This window comes from Tupaia chinensis, unplaced genomic scaffold (genome assembly GCF_000334495.1).
Source record: "Tupaia chinensis unplaced genomic scaffold, TupChi_1.0 Scaffold000159_1, whole genome shotgun sequence".
NCBI classification, from domain to species: Eukaryota; Metazoa; Chordata; class Mammalia; order Scandentia; family Tupaiidae; genus Tupaia; species Tupaia belangeri.
Genome location: NW_006159630.1, coordinates 3,351,387 through 3,356,558, shown reverse-complemented (window position 1 = coordinate 3,356,558; position 5,172 = coordinate 3,351,387). Strand labels below are relative to the sequence as shown.

Sequence of the window (5,172 nt, the reverse complement as noted above, 5' to 3'; positions counted from 1 at the left end):
GACCGGGTGCAGGCCTGGGTCAGAGTGCACTCGTCTGGGAGGGTGGGCGCTAATCCCAACCTGCCTGCCCTGGACAGCAACAGCCCGCCCGGCCACACTCAGGGCTGTGGATCGACAGCCGTGCCGGCCCCTGGGCTTGGAGCACCAACTCCCGCTCCGGCTCTGGGTGCAGGGGGGCAGAACCCCCTTGATCCCAGTGTGGAAAAAGGAGCACCCACTTGAGAGCAAGAGGCTGGAGGGGCTTACCTGCTTGGGGAGCTGTGGGGGCTGCTGGGGCCTCCTGCCTTCAGCTGCAGAGCCTTCTGCCAACTGCCCTTCAACCCAGGAAACTCTCCTGGGGTGGGTCCCGGAAAATGCGCCAGGAAAGTCTAGTTTCGATTTACAGAAGCCGCATGACATGGGCTTCTTCTGAGCTTGGCTCCTCCCCACGCTCCCTGGCTCCTCTCCAGCCTGCATGCTGCCCTTGCTCTGACCCCTCCAGGCTGGATGGTGCCCACGGGGGTGGGCTGTGGGGGGAGGAGGAGGGGAAGAGGTAATGGGGGAGGAAGGGCAGGGCCTCTAGGCAGGACAGACCAGACAGACGGCACCCCCCGCTCTGTCCACACCCCCAAGTCCTGCCCTGGGTCTGGCTTCCTGCTCTGAGCATCACCATGCCGACTGCAGAGAGCCCATACCCCGAGATGTGTGCATAGCCCTGTTCCCAGCAGGGGGAGGGAGGCCCCAGATCTAGGACCTGACCCCAGAAACTGCACTCGTGACCACTGAAGCCCGGGGTCCACACTCAACAGCATGCCTCCCCGAGTCGGGCGGGGGTGACACCTCCATTTCCTTTGGGGAGAACTTTCTCACTCCTGCCTCCACCCACCTCTGGGAGCCCTGCGGGCCCCCTGGCCTCACAGGTGGGTGCAGGGAGGGGCCCTGAGCCCAGCTCTCACTGGGCCTGTCTGACAATGACGACGAGCCCCTGGGCCCAGTCAGCCTGGAGCCTGGAGTCAAGGTCGAGCCCTGGGCGACACGGTTCTGCGAGGCCGTTTACGTCCTCGCCTGTTTCTGCCACTTGCATCACCGTCCCGGAGACGGTACCCTTGGGGGAGCAGTTCCCCACCCTGGCCGTCCAGATCACCCTGGCCTCGTCAGTCACAATCTGGAAGGATACCGATGAGCTTTGCAGCTCTTGTATCTGGATCAATGATCTTTCTGCGTTGATTTCTGCAAGTGGTGGGAGGTCAGGCTGCAGCTGTGTTTCCATAGAGTTGAGTCGCCGCAACCCCACGGTGTAATGACAACCTTTTCACCATTGAATTACCCTGGCACCTGTGTCGAAAGGTAATGGACCAGCCTAGCCGCAGTAGAGCAGGTGTTGGGGGCACTGCTGTGCAAGGCTGGAGACCCAAGTTCGAAGCCCAGGTGGAACTGAACAAGTCGGGCACATTTGTGTATGCCGGAATTGTGGCTGGCTGTGGGCTCAGGGAAGGAGGGGGGTTTGGAGAGTCTCTGTCAAGTGTCTCACTCTCTCATGAGATAAACTTCAAAAACAAAGTCAGCTGACCACCTCCAGATGGCCTATTTCTGGGCCCTGTTTCATGGATTCGTGTCTGGTGGAGATGCTAGGACTAGGAAGGCCTCAATTCTTTTCGGAATTGAGTCCTCCCATCCAGGAAGACAGTACGCTGTCCTGTTTGACTCTCAAATGTCTTTAGTCGGTGTTTTGTGGTTTCGGCATGCGGACCTTGCCCATGTTTTGGTATCTAACTCGTTCATGTTTTTTGGTGCTACAGTAAATGACGCTGATTTCCAGAACTTCCATTTCTACTTGTTTGTTGCGGTTATAGAGAAATAAAGTTCATTTTTGTATGCGTCTTGCAGTTTTGCCAAACCCAACCATGAGTTCTAATAGTTACTTTTTGAAGGTTTCATCGGCTTTTCCGCACAGTTGCGCTTGCCACTAGTGCACAAAGAAGATTCTATTCCTTCTTTTTGACTCTGAATGACTTCTCTTGTTCTTGCCCAATTGCATCAGTAGACGGTGCTGTAAAGAAGATGAGCTCTGCTAGCTTCCTGGGTCGGGTCCCCTGCTGGGAACTCAGACAGGCTCCCTATCCTGTGTTCGCAGTTTGTGTGGTTAAAATGATCGCTAATGAATAGTGGGGGTAAACCGTGTAGGAATGACGTCAGCTGCAGGGTTCGCACAGTGCCCTTGATCAGGTAGGGGAGTTTCCTTCATTCCTAGTTTGCTAAGAGGTATTTTTGTGTTTGCTGTTTGGCTATTGGATTGGGTGAATCCTGCCAAATGCTACTATTTATTTATTTATTTATTGAAGAGGTTTTTGTAATAGGGCACATGCACTCGCCAGAGAGATAGATAGACAGACAGAAAGCGAGAAATCAGCCCCCGGGGGGATGGCCACACCACAATCCCTTCTCCTCCATTCTCTTCTTGGGATCTTGGGCACGCACACACACATGCCCGGCGTGAGTTTAAGCCACCAGGTCTGGGATTTGAACCACGGTCAACTACATGGGAGTCCAGCGACACAGCCATTATGCCATCTTGTTGGTCCCCCTGCCAAGTGCTTTTTCTGTATCTGCTGAGATGATCTTTTTCTTTTTTAGTGTGTTAACAAATTTCCGTGGTTGATTCTAGGACATTAAGCTAGCCTTGCATTCCTAGGACAAACCACTTTACTCCACCTTGAAGTATTGTCATTTTTAATGGCGGCCAAATTGAACTCGCTAATTTTTGCTAAGGATTTTTGCATCTACGCTCATCCGGGACACTGGTCTTCTTTCTTTTTGTGATACACGTGTCTGGTTTTGGCATCAGGGTAGTGGTGCCCTCAGGAGATGAATTGGGGTATTTCCAACTCCCCAAATCACACAAGGTCCTGCAGTGGCTTGCTATTATTTCTTCCATAAATGTTTGGTATAATTTACCAATGAAACCATCTAGGCTTGGAATTTTCCTCGTGTGAAGATACTCTATTTTTGCTTTATTTAAATCTTTCATCAATTTCACTGAGGTAGAATTTACCTCAACATTTACTGATTTAAGGTGCACAACAGGACAGATTAACATCTGGAAAGAAATGAATGGAATCTTGTTTTTTTCCACTAGCTCTTTTTTTTGAGAGAGATTTTTGCTATAGTTTGTGTGCACTCGCTGAAGAGATACAGAGAGGGACAGAGAAAGCAGAAAGCGAGAAATCACTCCCCGGGGGGATGGCCATGCCACAATCCCTTCTCTCCCATTCTTCTCTCAGCATTTTGGGCTTGCACGAGCCCCGTATGAGTTTCAAGCTGCTAGGTCCGGGACTCAAACCGTGATCAGCCATATGGGAGTCCAGTGCCTTAACCAGTACGCCACCTGCGGGCCCCTCCACCTGTCCTGGGATGATCCTTGGGCTTCCTGCCAATGGAGTGAGGCAGACAGCAGGCTGCGCAGGCACAGGTTAACCCTGAGTGGGCCCAGTGCATGCTGACTTCTCTGAGTCGACCGGAAGCGCATTTCCAGTTGTCCTCAGTCTGCAGCTGCTCAACCCTGTCTGCACCGGGCCCGTGTGCTCTGGCTTCCGGAATCATTTCCAAGGGCTGCCGTTGCAGCCAACATGGACAGGGGGCTCTGAGGCTGTTAGCGTGGGGAGGAGCCAAGCCCAGAAGAAGCCCATGTCACCGTTACAGACGGCACAGACAGCAGGGAGGGCACAGTCACAGCGCACCGTAGTGGCGACAGGCAGGGAGGGCTGTAGTGCTCCAGGACGTCGCAGACATGGGGCTGTGGCCCAGGTGCCGACATGAGCCCATGGCGTAGTGGCTGTGCCCAGCCCTCCAACCTCCGCCTCCCCTCTCGTGGCTTCACAGCGGCACCGCCCTGCCTCGCAGGTGCTTCTCGAGGAGGTGGCGCAGACAGCCCACCAGGAAAGCAGGGCAGACACGGGTCTCCCAGGCGATGCCCACGGAGAGAACTCTGGAGAAAGCCACTCAGTAACTCGAACTAGCCACTGCTGCTTGCGTGGAGGGACAGCCCGCACCCGGCAGAGGGCCCGCGTGCCTTCCCTCCCAGGCTGCACTAGGCTCCAAGTGGGAGAGGCCTGGTAGGGGTCGGCATCTGGGGTTCTCCCTGCCCGTGTGGAGCCGTCGCTTGCCTGAAGGGGGTCCTGGGATGAGGGGGTGTGTGGGAAGTGTGGGGACAGGTGGGCTTTGGCTACACCCAACCTCTGCCTCCAAACACGGTCTTTTCCCAAATGTGGAGAGACCACAGGATTCCCACTGGGAAGGAGAGGGGCCACAGAGAAAGCCAGGGAAATGCCGCCTCCTTCGCGAACACCCAGGGGGAAGCAGCCCTGGGCCAAGGGTCAACTGCAGTGAGTCAGAACCTAGGATCCCACTCAGGTCAGGGTGTGGAAAATCCAGTTACCTGTCGAGTCCTGAAGCCTGGCCACTGCTGACGGCAGCCAGAGAAAGGTGGGGTTTCCTTTATCTCGGTCCCTGCAGGCAAAGGACTCTCCCATGTCCCTGAACTGCCTCCCTCCACCCCTGCTGGGAGCAAAGGGTGAGCCGCACCCTTGCGGTGGGCCACAGGGTCTGGCGATTGTTTCAGGAGAAAACTCTTTAATTAAAGAGAGTGAGCACGAGACTTCGAAGGGCTGCATGGTCACACTGTCCCTGCAGGGAGAAGGCAGTGCCCCGGCCATGCTGAGTGGAGGCCGCTTTCCGGGAGGCGTGGCCAAGTGGACGAGCTGCGTCCACACGCCCCAGGCCGGGCAGATGTGTCCCGAGGCCTGTCCTCCCTCACAGCCCCGTGGACCTCTGTGTGGCTGCACTCTCCTCGCAGGGATCTGGGGGGGGGGCTCTGGTGTCTGACCTGAGGATCATCAAGTGGGCGTCCCTAAGGGGCCAGCCCACCCCGACTCCAGCTGTTCCCAGGGCGGGGCGTGGAGCTCCACGCACCACAGGAACCCCACGGACATTTATTGAGCAGGAGAACACAGCAAAGAACGGAAAGGGAGGTCGATGGAGGAAAAGGCATGACGGAATTCAAAGGCAAGGGACTCCATCGAGACGCCGGAAGTGGCCAGTTTTTATCCCCAGATGGTGGTATAGAGAGAGGCTGGGGGACCCGGGAGAGGCTGGACTTCTCGGGGCTGCGGCTGCGGGATGGCTCCGGGAAGTCCC

At 55.9% G+C, this 5,172-nt stretch overlaps 1 protein-coding gene across 1 annotated transcript in view; it reads right to left on the bottom strand.

Moving 5' to 3' along the window:
• Positions 1–389, bottom strand: part of LGALS3BP (galectin 3 binding protein) — a 9,393-nt gene extending 9,004 nt beyond the window's left edge. The window contains exon 1 of the mRNA XM_006145702.3: positions 247–389. The gene's annotated coding sequence lies outside the window, so the exon portion shown is untranslated. The remainder of the gene's footprint in view (positions 1–246) is intronic.
• Between the last annotated feature and the right edge of the window lie 4,783 nt (positions 390–5,172).